At 36.0% G+C, this 15,215-nt stretch overlaps 2 protein-coding genes across 4 annotated transcripts in view; one reads left to right on the top strand and one right to left on the bottom strand.

Annotated features, from left to right (window-relative positions):
* LOC110378686 (2-methoxy-6-polyprenyl-1,4-benzoquinol methylase, mitochondrial) overlaps nt 1–5,956 on the top strand; it is a 381,156-nt gene extending 375,200 nt beyond the window's left edge. The window contains exon 8 of the mRNA XM_064040480.1: nt 5,947–5,956. The gene's annotated coding sequence lies outside the window, so the exon portion shown is untranslated. The remainder of the gene's footprint in view (nt 1–5,946) is intronic.
* The window catches only part of LOC110373635 (GAS2-like protein pickled eggs), a 141,246-nt gene that overhangs the window by 27,127 nt on the left and 98,904 nt on the right, over nt 1–15,215 (bottom strand). The gene's annotated exons all lie outside the window — the stretch shown is intronic.

Genomic DNA, 15,215 nt, shown 5'->3' with positions numbered 1-15,215 from the left:
ACGTGAAAAAGTAATGTTCCAATACTTCAATGCTTATTGGGTAATTTTGAAATATTACCAGAACAAATTCTCAATGGAAGTCGGTTTTAGCTAACAATAACTTAGCAACTAAATTAGTGGCATTTTAGAGATATTATGATATGACCTTTTCGTCATTAGCGTGTCTTTTGCGAAACTTAGAAAGTAACATCGTTTTGCGAGTTTGAACTTTTTATGTTTCATGTTACAGTGACATTTACGTTGACCCTACTCCTTGCTAACTTATAGGTACACGTATGTTTATAATAGACACAATATATATTAACACAATTTGACTTGGTGAAAAAGGAATGCTTCAGGATTTGTCAATATATATGTTATGGACCATGTGATTAATTCGGGCATTATTTATAATGCCCGAACATTATGCATAATGTCTAGCTTTATCGGGCCAAGTGATTAATAACTATCTTAACTTCATTATTTATCACATTGTACGGGCATTATTATATTGCTACATGATAGTAGGGCAATTTGATAATAAAGCTATATTTTATGCGTTGCGAGGGTGGCAGTTGTTCTAATAAATAAGTCCTGTTACTTGCTACATATTTTATGATAATTGTTTTGAATTATATGTTCTATTTTAATGGAAAATTACAAGTCTAGCCACAAAATTATTCATTGGACAATTGTCATCTGATTTACTTACTCGGCCTCGTTTTTCTTGATCTCATTTTTCTTGGCTCGTTTTTTTTTTATGGTCGAATTTAATTTGGATTCAAAACATTGTATTAAAAATTAAACTTACTGACGAAAACGAATCGCTGCAAAACCGACTCCACGTAGTCTTGTCTGCCCTACCCCTAGAGTGCAATTCAAAACCGCGTAGGCGCGGAGAGGCCAGGCGGCCTGCGAGCTGAGGCGCAGGTAGTTGAAACGATCGCCGCCGCGGCTGAGGCTGGCCGGCCGAGCCGGCCAGCAAGCCGAAGCTGCGGTGGTGAGCGTGAAAACTATCTGCGACGATAAGCTCGCATGGGACCGCCGGAGCCCCGCAGCACCGGAGCAGTGACAGAAGCGATGCTTGCTGCATGTTGCATGCTGGGTCAATTAATATGGGATGTGTTATGTTAAAAAAATGAAATTAAATATGTTTGTATTACTTTGCCCAAAAGGTCACGGGCAATATGTATAGTGCCCGGTCAATTTGATTATTTGAATAATTATTATCAAATTGCACTCTCATATTGGGCATTATTCATAATGACCGGGCATTATGTATACTGCCCAATTTATCACTTGGTCCATAACATATATATCAAGCTCTGGGTGTTAAAACGATAACAAAATACTGGTTTTATTTACAACAAGCGAGGCTAGAAACTGAAGCAGGCCTACAAAAAAATATAGGTAAGGAATAAATCATATCAAAGAATCAACTACGCTCAAAACCCCAAACCAAACACAGGTTGTTAACAAAAATCTTCGCTATCAAAAAACCTTAGCACCTCGACATTCCTTGACCGCTAACCTACTTGTAAAGACAAAAGAAGGAAGCGCTTGGTTGTCGTCAACCGTCAACCATTGTACGAGTAGGTACCTGTGCGTAACCACGGATGGGTGGCGCAACCACGGCTTGCAATGTCACGCAACGGTGGCAAGAATGCGTAGAGCGTAATAAGGTTCTTTTGGGGTATGTGTTAGCCTTTATTTTGAAGATAGATGACGAGACTAGAGGTTCTTCGACATACTTGGGAAAAGAGGCTTGGTAGATGATAGACAAGAAGGTCGAATTCGGAATCCTATACACAAATTTATATGAGTCAGCATAGTCTGACATTCCTCTGCACTTAACCCACAGCGTGAATAAGTAGTTTCAAATCTGTTGCCACTCTTAAAACACCAGAAATTATAGGTAATCAGAAAACAAAACAGCAGTTTGAAGTTCGCACACTCAAACGATAGCATCATTTCCGTTTTCAATATAAACAGAGGCTCCACAAATCTATTTGACATCTCCAAAAAAGGATTTACAAATTCAAAACTAGCACAAAGACAAAACAAGTGACAGACAAACACAAGTCTCTATATATAAAGTTGTTTGTACTGATGCGGTGTAAGTAACGGTGTTCGCCTACTCGCCCTATCGCCCTACTGAGCAAATGTGTCTTTGTAATGAACTGCCTGATATGGAGTAATGTATGATCTTAACGTGGTTGCTATTGGAAAGGCAGACTCAGAGGGCCTTACTACAAAAACTTTAAACCCTGTTTTACACTTGTCTAATAAAATTTTGGCTGCAAAATGAACCATATGTCAACGTCATAATTTGACATTTTTTTAGACAAGGCATAAACTGACGTTTAAAACTTTTTGTGGTAAGACCAAGAAGGTTTTGATCATTGTAGCTTTAATGGGGATTTCAATAACCTGTCTTGATTTGTTGTACTGCTTACTACGGATAAGAATAGGAGATAGACATCAGGTATTCTTACAGGACTAGTGTTGGGTTGCCCGGGAAACTGGATTGAGAAGGTCAGATAGGCAGTCGCTCCTTGTAAAACACTGCTAAGTACTCAGTTGCGTTGCGTTTAGACTGGAAGCCGACCCCAACATAGTTAGAAAAAGATGATGATGATTGCAGGGCTAATGTTAAAATTCCATCTATTGTAAAAGTCAGTTCAAAAAATGCTTCGACTGGTAGCGGGATCAAAAAAACAGTATTTTGATGATTTATCTAAGGTACAGTTGATGTGCGGTGTAATCTGATAAGATTCATACAAAGAAAATGTGATTGATAAACTTTTTAATGCAAAATATAACAATGGTTCTGACCTCATATACAAATATAATAGGGTAGTTTCCTAAAAAATAATAATTAGTCCGTCTTGTAGATTGTCCAAAATTAAGCGATACGTATTTTTTCTTTTTTAAATTGGATCAGAACTTGTTAAGATATAGCGTGTTAAAGTTGAGTGTGACGTCACAAGTTGCTACAATTTTCAGGACACTGTGACGTAAAAGGCCCCCACTCCTAATTTTTGAAGTGTATTATCTTTGTCATTTTATGTTTAATTAAAAAAAGAAAAAATACGTATCCAATATTTTTTGATTATCTAAAAAGCGGACTAAATATTATTTCATTATTTCGACCCTGGACACTACCCTATTATCTTGAATTCAATTCAATGAATGAATTGAAAAACGAAAACAATACACATACACTACTCCTAAAACTAAAAATAATCGCTGTAAACATAGATCGATATCTCGATAATTGTCTGAATCGATCCTTAATCGATTGTAGAGGTCGAGTTAGTCACAGCATGTGTGTTTGTCCTTTGTACTATAACTATAGTTAGGTAAACAAATGTCTAGGTTTTCTATTGTTTTCTATGACAATAGATTTTTAATATTTTTAACAATAACTATGGAATATTTGTATAAGACGTTTTAGTGTTTTGATGTGAATCTATATTATTGGATTGATTGAGCTTTGTGATGAATATGGAGCAATAGTTAGTTTATGGATTTGAATACTCTCATTCTTTCGAAACCCTGCTCAATCGGTTCAGCCATTTTAACCTGAAAGTTCCACAAAGAAACTCACTTTCGTATTTTTTATGTTAGTAAGAATAACAAGCATTTATTTCATAGCATTGAATTCATATGGTTTTAAGTGCAGCCAGTCTTCTGGGCACGTTTCCGGAGGACAGTGATGCGGAGGAAGACTTCGACGCCTAATTCAATGATCTTTTATACACGATTTTATTTTAAAGTATTTTAGTTTTTAAAGATAATTCGTTGAAGTTTGTATAAATAGTATAATTCTTATTTGGTCGAAAATGAATCTTAAGGAAGTTTTAAAGCTCTAGGCGATGAATGAAAAGTGATAGTGAATAAGTTGTAAAAGCTAGGCAAGGTGAGTAGGCTGTCACCGAGTGTGGGTGGTGCATATCATTTGGTGCATAATCCGTGTCATAATGCATATTGCACACTACACAGTAGGCTACTATTACTGCACACTGCAGACTTAACTGATGGGCTACCAAAAGTTAGGCAGTTAGTAGGCTAACAGCTGCAATCAGAAAATACCGAATAATGAAAGTTAGGGCTTCTAATATCTCAGATAAGTCGCTCAGATGCATCCGACTGGAGAGAATTGGGAAGAGGCTAGGCAGATGATGATTAGATTAAAAAATCTCTTGTCTTCTTCAGTCGTTCAGTGCACAATCATTTGCGCAGACACAGGTGCACTCGCTATTCCTTCACTCTCATAGCCCGATGGGACGACAATCCGACACGACCGGAAAGAGATCAGGCGCAGGACTGACATTTATCCGATGCACGGATTATACCTAGTAAGCAAATAAATAGATGGATCGAATATTGGGACAGTTAATAGATAGAAACAAAAAACAGCGAGTAAATACAAACGGACGTCGAAGGCCTTGCGTAGGCGCAGCGTGGGCGGATACTTGATACAGTTTTACTTGATAGTAGGGTGACGTAGCCTTGTGAGTTTATTAGGATAAATTGTGGAAAGATATGGATTGATCCAATTCTGTGGCGTGACAATTGATAAGCAATAATGGTGTACGTTGACCATGAAGTCAGGAAACGAGATTAAAGGCATTAATTTCCTTTTAAATTGGATGAAAATATAGGTAAGTTTCATCGTGAGAATCGTCTTAATTTTCCTGACATTTAAACTGAAATTTTATTTTTTCGAATGCCTATTATCATTATAGAGGTACGTAGATATTATTTACAAATTAAAATTTTCTTAAAAGAATCATCTGCTCTTATAAACGGCATGAGACCGCAATAATTAATTAGCAAAAAATCCTACGCTATATCAAACCTTTGCACACACCATTAAGCACATAAAAAACTGCCAATTATCAACACCCAATTGGCCAGTCTTAAAAAAACTTGTCACACTTTAATTAAGCGCTAGTTAACGTGGTAGGTAGAGTATTTCCGTATTTCGCAAACCGCTGGTCACCCTAACCGCGGCGCCTATTACTAAAAGCGACTGATAATCACGTTTAAATTGACATCTTACCACCAACTATATTACAGACAGTTTAAAGAACCCTTGGAAAATAAAATAACTACCAGAGGTGCCATAACGGAAAATCTCCTAAGAAAGTAGCGCGCCAAAATGCGGGTGAGCGGTGGACGAGGAACGTTACTGTCTTCGCCCTTATACGCCTTCTTTGGAGCCGACCAATTTTTTAACACGCTTATATTAGCTTCACTTGCAACTATGTACGTCAAAAAATTTTGGAATCGTAATTTAACATATTTCCCGGTCTTCGATTAAGATGAAATTTTGCACACGCTCTGAGTTATTTCTGATGTAAGTAAGATACAATACATGACAAGCGTGTTTTGATTATTAACACCAAAAATCGATGATACATGTGGCAAAGAACGCTACGACTCGTTAGTTCACTCGTAACTTATCGTTTTGGTCTTGCGAATTTGACCTACAAGAAAGCGCCTGACCTACCTATGGCATCTCTGCTACCTTTCCTTACTCCGTGCCAACTTTACCGACAGTGTTGCCAACCTTAATTTAAATACTGCTATTTAGTTCTAAATGGTAGTTTAATGAAGTAAACTAGTTATTTTGGTCAATACATGTCTAATAATGTTCTTATCACAGTTATGTATGTTAGTTTATGTAGTAGTGTAACTAATAGGGTGTTTTGAATAATTTTAAGGACATTGCAAGGTTTGAATGTGGCTCAAATTTTAATGAGCTCAGTTCTGTAACTATTCGAAATAACCATGCAAATTAAAAATACAGTCAGCGGCAAATATTTTTGAATTTCTCAAGTAAATTTTATATTTGACGCCTCATCATCTGCCCTGCTTTTTCCTTTTTCTAACACACTTAAAGCTGTTTTTTTACTATTGTGAAGTAGCTAACTTCGAATTGGTTTCTCAATAATTACTATTATCTAGCCAATAAACTGGCAAATTAATCTTCATCAAAATCCCCCTAATTAATTGGTTTTTACGATCAAAATAATACTAATTAAGTAATAAAATTGAAAGTACACTATGTACACTGATTAACAAAAGTGTTAATAAACTTTCTATACTTGTGAGAACTGGTGTCGCGTGTGTACTGTCACGAACAGCGCTCATTCGCGTAATCGATTAGCAAATGTAAATCGAGATTTCATAATTACTCGCTTTAATCGATACGTCTGTAATTCTTAATCGGTTTCGAATAGTTTTTTTTATGAATGGCGGCGCCAATGAGTTTTCTCGTTTAGTTTAACTTGTAAGTGCAGTTTTTTTAGTAATTATTCGTAGATAAAGTCTGCATGTTTATTCATTATATGTTTTTTTTTTTAGTAAGATCTATATACTTGTCAATTAGATTTATCGAGTAATAGATTGATTGCAGATTTTATGAATATTTCTGCTTGTGTTTCAGACGTAATTCCATAATCTTATATTAGATAATTTTCCTCATTATCTACAACTCTGTTTACAATCAAAATAAAGGCGACATTATGAGCTTTCCAATAACAATTAAAACTAACTACACAAGTACAAAGATTCACAATTACCAGCGAAAGTATCAATGTATTATCGAATTGCATTGAATCGAGTCTAACATCGATTCGGCTCAGCTCGTTATAATCGATAATCGCTAATCGAGATATTTGTCCGTTGGCCATGAAAGTCGCTGCAGGCTATACGAAGTTTTAGTTTTCCCGCGGTTTGTTTAGTTATTATTTATTATGTAATGTAAGATGTTTAATTGAATAAAAATCGTGTGAATGTTGTGAGTGTACAGCCATCGTCAAAAGTAGATAAACAAATCTAAATTTTCAAAAGTCCCTAACAACGTCATCATCATCTCCCGAGCCTTTTCCCAACTATGTTGAGGTCGGCTTCCAGTCTAACAAGATGCAGCTGAGTACCAATGTTTGCCTATCTGACCTCCTCAACCCAGTTACCCGGGCAACCCAATACCCTTTGATTAGGCAGTTGTCAGACCTATGTACCTACCGGCTTCTGTCTACCCGTAACGACTGCCAAAGAAGTTCAATAACAGCCGGGACCTTCAGTTTAACGTGACCTCCGAAAGACAGTATGTTTCAGTACGAGGTTTAGGATTTTATGTAAATTTTGTCGTACCTATGTGTTGTCAAGTATATCTTGGATATTGGGATCTCGAAAATAATACATAATATATGATATTCTACTCCATATGATACTCCAGTAAGTTATCGACAAGTGTTCAGCAGTTTTGAATATTTAAATGTTCAGCTACTTTTGAAGCTGACTGTACGTATGTTGCATACATTATTACATTGTTGGTTAAACAAGTATTACTTTCTAGAGAAGTTCTTTTTGCTAGCTAGTTATGTACATACTGTGGTTTTCCTCGTAACATGGGGAAGTTAACGTAACCGGATAAAATATGTAACCCAATGTATTTCGTCATGCATGAATGTATTAGAAAAATTATAGGTAAGTATAAGGAAACATTCAAAAAATTTTAAAGAAAGAACTTATGAATGAAGACATAAAATAAAATAAAATAAATAAAGACTAATGAATGAATGTCTGTCACTAAGTTTCTGAGAAACTGCTTCACCAATTTCGATGGAATTGAACAGGAAAGTCGCAATATATTTTGATTTGTTAAACGGTTTTATATAGTTAAATACTTCATGTCGACGTGTTCTGGGAATATTATTTTAATATTAGTGCCGACAGTTTTGGAAGCGGGTAGTGGCAAATCCATTTATCCGTATCCTATGTATTATCCTATATTGGTCTAAGTTCTGAAAGTACCCGGAAAAATCTGTGTCCATCCAAAACAAATGCGTAATAATGTTTCCATCTTTTCAGTAGATAATGTACCTACTTATTAATTAACCCATAACAATACTATTGACCCGTCACTGCCTGGGGCTCAATCAATATACATAACTATCGAATGCATCGCGAAATTCGTCAACCATTATAAACGGACCAACTTGATGTATGTGAACATTGAACTTTGCGAGCATCGCGATTTTTTTCGGTACTTAGTTTTTAAGTTAAAGTTCTAAACTAACATATTACTTAAGAAATATTTTTTTATTATTGTGTAAAAGGCTCCGAATCTACTGAACTGATTTGATAAAAATTTCAGTGGTGGGAAAGCTACAGTATACACGAGTACGTATATGGACGTTATTTTATCCGGGGTACGGGAAGGGATATTATCTACATATGATAAGCCTGCCTGTTATTTGTTAACTTTGGCAGATGTGACAGGAAGTCAGAAATAAGAGAGCCTGCTTTTGTTTAGAGGTCCACGTAAAGCACTGAAAACTGATTTGGAAAGCCAACCCCAACATAGTTCGGAAAGCCTTTTATTAATCTTAATCCTAAAAATCTAACTAGGTGTTAGTTTCTTACCACCTTAACCAGTTACCAAACAATTAATTTCAACGTGAAACTTGACGGTAAATCAATTGATTACTAAGACAAAGTTGAGCCTAACTGATTGCTTGGACACGGCGCGGGCGCACGGTCAAGGACGGCCGCGGTCTGCGCATGCGTGAGTTAATGTTATAAGATAAACTATTAATTGGTATTGTTGATAATTAAAGTTATTTGAAGCTAGTTTACTGAAAATTTGTGACATATTTAATACGCAAATAAACCTTATTTTTTGTTACTTTTATGATAATAGTACATGTTTTGTGTCATCATTTCATCAAAAGTTGTCTGAAAAGGGCTTCAGCGTTTTGGTTTCGGACCCACGACCTTCCAACAATCCAGGACTTTACAGTCCCATGGTCTTTTAGGCATACAAATATAGTATAGGTATTAAATGGAACTAAATAATTTAACCTTAAAATATTATGATAACAAAAGCCTATTTTTAAGGCCAAAGCCTAAAAATGACACTTTTCCGTAGGGTAACAACAACAAAAAGTGTCCTTACACAAAACAAAAATTTTCCGACAAAAATACCAAAAAAAAAAAACGGATGCATATTTCCATTGTGAGGTTACACCATTTTTGGTATTATTTCTTAATAGGCTACCTTCCTGCGGCCTCGTATCAAATACTTGTCGTTTCATACAAAATCTTAATAACGGTAGCGGATTGGCCACGCTGAGGTCGGGGCCGCTTGGGAAACCGCGAATGTCAGTAATGAGCTTAAATTAGGTTAAAATGAGAAAAAAACGAGACTTAAGTCGGAAAATTAAATTAAATGTATGTATGAATGTAATGGAGTTGTTTTTGAGGTAATAGCTTTGTTGCAATAGCACAGATTACTACAGATACTTCACTCAGTAGAAAACTTCCAATACCTATTACGATAATTGCCTACTCCTTCGCGTCAACAACCACTGTATGCTAAAATGCGCCTAAATGCTCAAGCGTACAGCAGTGATTGCTTCGCACCGCGCGATTCCACAGTAATCGCAGGGCTGCCTCTTCGGTAAAATTAAATTAACATAACTTTTTATCTATGTTATTGAGAACTGTGAATATGTTCTGACTTTTATGTGGCAGTTAAAAATTTTATCATTTATAAAATATTTAACCAACTTAAAAAAAAGGAGGTGATTAGACATAGGTACAGGCCAAACTGAGAAGTTTGACTTGTATGGTTTGTAGGTATGTATGTTTGTGCGCGATAATCTCGCGTTTGGCTAAACCGATATCGATGCGATTTTCAGAAAAGGATTTGTTACATTTAGGAGAACGTTTTAAAATAAGTATAATACTTCTTAGTTTGATGATGATCTTCGGAGATGTTCACTAGAAATGAAAAAAAAAGCCTTAAAAAAAGAGAACCGACTTCAAATAAGGCACAAAGCCGTAAGAAATAATTTGTTTTTATGTTGGTGCTAACAGCTGGTAATTATGTTGGTGCTAACAGCTGGTAATTACGAATCGAAAAAGCACCGACATCAAAAAATAAATTATTTCTTACGGTTTAGTGTTTTGAAGTCGGTTCTCTTTTTTTAAAGTTTGTTTTATTATTTTTGTAAGTTTGTTTTGCTTTATATACCTATTGGTGCTGACTGTAGGAGAAACCTAGATGAAACATAATTATATACATCAGTGTGTAGGTAAAATAAAAAAATCTTTAAAGTTACAGCACATAAGGCACCACACGGCATCGTAATGCGCGTACGAACGAACAGCACTATTAGAAGTCGGTTAAAAATTGAACGGCGTGCGCGCGCTTCGCTTGTGAAAACCGCAACTGAATTTGATCCGCCGGCGGACCGAGACCGCTCGGCTGGGCGGTAGGCACTTATAGCGCGCAAGTACATGGAGTGACGGAGGCCTGGCAATAGTTTTAAAACGTGTTTACATTGCGTTGAAAAGCTTACCAACTTTGATTGATTGTATCCAAAATAAGTGTCTGTAGAACTTACCTGTAACAAAGAATAAACAATAATTAGCAAAAAGGTGAAAATAGATACAATTTGAAAACTACACTCAGCGGCACGGAATTTGGCCCAAACAAATACAAGTAGATATCACCCCAGATAGCTGTTGTAAATTCTAATTTCATATGACATATTGTCAGTAATTTCGTAATTGTTAATTAAAATACAAAATAATGTGTGTCTGTTTAACTTTTATAACACTAGAAACAGATTCCGTTGTTGGAACAGAAAGCGGAAAGTTGAGTTTAAATTTAGACAGAAATTGCCGAAGTACTAAGCACGTTCCAAAAAAAAATAATGATTATGATCGTTTTTTGTTTCTCTTTTTTTCACAATTTGATCTGAAAATTACCCTTGCTGCAGCTCAAGTTGCTTAAGTAGTGATGCTAAGACGTCAAGGGCGTACACAGCGAAAGATGGTTGAAACTTTAAGTGCACCGCGTACAAGTTAAAGATATGCATAGAAAATGCATGACCAGGCTGGCCTTTACACAAGAAGACCAAAAAGTGGGGGTGTAAGGTGTTTGTCGGCGCCCGACGACCGATTTATCGTAAGTGCATAAATGAAAAATCGGTTTCTCACTGCGTTAGAGATACGCCAGCCTTTGCAAACAGCAAGAGAACTCAACGTCCGTTAGTACACAATAAGAAGAAGGATGGAGGAACGGGATCTGCGTGCTCGAAGACCAGCTCGAGGCCCGGAACTTCTCATACACCATCGCATAGCCAGACTTTAGTTTGCAAGAGAACATGCAAATTGGACGCATGGCCAATGGAGTAAAATTTTATGGACCGATGAATGCAGAGTCATCTTAAGAGCTCCAGACGGCCGTGAACGTGAATGGAGAAAGCGCGGAGAATGGTTTTTTTCCACCACTACCAAGCAAACAGTCGGTTTTCATGGTGGGTCCATCTTGGTTTGGCGAGGCATAAGTTCAGAAGCCCGTACTGAATTATTGGTTGTCGAAAGTCGTCTGACAACAGTGCGGTAAATTGAAGAGATCCTTCAAAATTATGTTTTACCCTGTCAGGGATTCATAGAAAGTGAAGATTTTCGTATAATGCAGGACAATGCTTGACCGCACACAGCTCTTTGCGCAACCGATTACTTGTTCGAGGTCGGTGTTCAAAAATTGGACTGGCCTGAAAGAAACCCAGCCATGAATCCTGTAGAACATTTCTGGAACATGCTTAAAAGACAGGTCCGAGCAAGTCGTAACCCATCACGGACTCTTAGTGAACTGAAAACCGCTCTGGTAGCTGCCTGGGAGGAGATCTCTCAGGTGGAGATAAAAATATCATCCAGAGCATGCCAGATCGTATGCAGGCAGTCATCAGATCAAGAGGAAGAAACACCCATTATTAAAATTCGATAACTTTCTGTTTTGTTAAAAATGTTGAATTTAAAAGTTTATGGTGATTATTGCGGTAAAGGACTCTGTTTTCTAACTCAATGAAACTTAATGAACATCCTCACAATCCTGTTGTCTGTTAGTCATTTGCTCTTAGAAAATGAGTAAATTAAACAATTTTAAAAGAAAGATTCTGATTTTTCATTTAAATAATGGTTATAATGGCCCAAATGTGCTTGGGCCAGATTCCGTGCCGCTGAGTGTATAATTACAACGATCATTGAGTAAGAAGCTTTTAAGTAATATCACCTGTAGGTACGAATATTTATTCAGAATAGTAAGTAGGTATTCAAGGAATGCGGAGGTTGCATGGCAATGCGTTTGCGAAATTCAAAAGCAACACCTCTCAAATCTTCGTAAAATCATTAGCACAACATAATATGACTTCCTCACATCAAAGAAACCGATCAATTACAAACTCAATAGCGTGGAAAACCATTTAAAGTACCTAATTAATAATTACCAAAACCGTATAATTTAACTTGACCACATCACAAGAAATAAACTAAATATAGTCCAAAACAGGAAGGTGAAAACACTCATAATCGTCCTACAAAAACGAAATTCAAAATTTCAAATATAGAACGAAGGAAGCGTTCGTAATTCCGATCACATAGCGTTCGGGTGTTTCCGCCGAGGATTCGCGCGCTCGGTGAAATGGCATGCGCGGCGCTCGGGGAATGCATGCGCGGGCGACGACATTTTGATGTCACTCTGTTGTGATTTAATCGATGCTTTATCGATGCAGGCGAATGATTGACAATGGCTTTGATGAATTTGTTTTTTTCGTGAATTGAATTTATCATGAAAGTTATTTTAGTGAACAATGTACATTCTTTTTTGGTGTTTTAAATCAGGCAAAGATCAGTGAAACACATGTGCAATGCACTGAGTTTATGAAAAACATGTTTAAAATAACAAATCTATTCACCGCTCATCTATTCAGTCATGCATAATAATCAAATTTAAACCAAATGACATTGCTTATTCGTCGCCTTTATTGTAATCTTCAAAACAATACGAATTCTTACAAGGAGCGAAGGTCACCCAATGTCATATCATCATCATTATATCAGATATCCTTATATGTGGCGATCCAATCTCAGCTCGTATAATAAATTGTTAAACGACCAAACACTGATTATGACAATAAAAAATATATTTATTAGAGCATCGTACTCTAACGAACGTAGGTGGGACTTTATGGACCTCCATAACAGACGTTATACTTAGTCTTATTTCAATAACAATTTAGTTATATGTTAATTGGACGACAAAAAATCATGAGTCAGTTTATTAAAATGTATTGTAAAAGTCTAGTGTGGGATACAAGTTGAAATGAAACCTATAGACGATGGGTTGGTAACCTCTGACTATGTTTGGTAGGATCTTTGAACTCTGTTTTATTGTTAATCTATAGCTTTGAACAATGCTTTTAATTCGTGAGACCCTGCTGGTCATTTAACCGAAGAATTTCATCTTAAACAAATCTTCTGTGACCACAATACAGTTACAAATACCATAGCATATTTGCGAAATGCCATTTGAAGAACTGTTGCAAATCTTGCCACAGTTAAATCAAGATTCACATAGCTTTAAGACATTGCTCATCTAAAACAAAAGGTGCTCAATTAAAGCATAAAATCCACAATTATTTCACCGCAATAATAACTCGGATTTGCGAAGTTATTATGTCACTAGATGATGTACAAGTAGATAATGTCAGTCATGCAACAGTTATAACGCAGATTCTAGTTAGAGTGCCCATTTAAAACAATTAATTTCGCAATTTAGGTGAGAAGTAACAATGGCGGAATTCACTGACTCATTTAATAATTGGGAGTTACTAAAGAAATTGCTGGTGGAGTAATAATTTAGGTACTACTGTCTATAAGGAAATTAGTTTTTTGTATAACAAAGCTATGTCTATTTGAATTGTATTCAGTACATACAGAATTTACTCCATAGTTAATTCGTTTGTTTTTTACATGCTAGATTTTGTCGTCAGCAACTTGCTTTGTAACCATAACTTATTGAAATACCCAGCATTTAAAAATCACTTTCATTTTTCTCCCCAATTTCTTATCCAAACCACTCCATAACCTTTACACAAGCCAGATTAAATCCTATACTAACATGGTTCCAACTTAGCTAAGTTACACTCAACAATATGTCAAGTGTACACTCATGTGAAGTAGCATTGGGCGAGGTAACCTTATTGTCTGTGGCGATATGACGTCAATCGTTTATAAGGCGCTGTTTCGCTATAAACTGTAACTTGACAGCTAAGTTAGGTTTAAGTTAGCCTGGTTTTTCCTTGAGGTAATAATTTGCTGGTAAAAGGAATTGCGAATTTGGGTTATTCATGGAATTATGTTTTTAACGAATCTAATTGCTTAGAAAAATGCGGGTAGGTATGTTTATGAAAATATTTTTAGTATTGCCGGCTTATAATTCCAAAATTTTGCATTTTTTTTATTAATAATTTATTTTTAGAAATTTTTCTGACAAATAAATGGATACCTAAGGAAAACGCTTTTCTATCGAAATATCTAACAATTGGCACACCCAACCTACTCGCCTGATTTGTAGATTCAAATCTGTGTGAAAAGCCTCGTCACAATGTAATTCTTTCTAATAACTGTTACAATCTCTTGTAATGGATTTGTAGTCATTCTATCGAATTAATTGATCTTTCAATTATGCAATGTATGGTAATTCTTGAGGAAATGTGATGTTGCAATCGTGTGTTATGCAACTTACATCATTTTAAGGTTTGGTGCAATTCTATTGTTATTTTTCCATGGTTTTATGGCTTTAATTTGTTTAATTCTCTTTTACACAAGCGGTTAATAGAAATCTTTGGAGTCTTACATTTGTGGTTTAGACTTTAGACATGTTTAACGTATGAGGTAAAAAAGTATTGAATCCAAACTAAAATATGTTTCTTATCGTGAATTCTCAGGCTCAAAATAATGAACATCCTCTGAGAACAGATACCTAATCAAAATTCTCTCAAAATCCATAGTCATGTACCTAAGTAACTACGAAACAAACGTATATTTTCCATACTACCCATAATATGTTTGACACCATCTATTTCCTGCCCAAACTCATACAAAAACAACGCCATAGACAGACCATTAACATTACAGGAAAAAAATATACACCGCAGTTTGACATGTCGACAATAGCTGACATCATCCTATGTTACGTGCGTTCTGTTACATATTACTACAACTCTTAATTTTGAATACTGATCATTAATTTGACTATAGGTTTTTCTGAAATAATTTTTAGTGATTTTATTAACCCCCGACGCAAAAACGACGGGGTGTTATAAGTTTGACGTGTCTGTGTGTGTGTGTGTGTGTGTGTGTGT

This window comes from Helicoverpa armigera, chromosome 22, assembly GCF_030705265.1.
Source record: "Helicoverpa armigera isolate CAAS_96S chromosome 22, ASM3070526v1, whole genome shotgun sequence".
NCBI classification, from domain to species: Eukaryota; Metazoa; Arthropoda; class Insecta; order Lepidoptera; family Noctuidae; genus Helicoverpa; species Helicoverpa armigera.
This window is presented reverse-complemented; position numbering and strand designations above follow the sequence as displayed.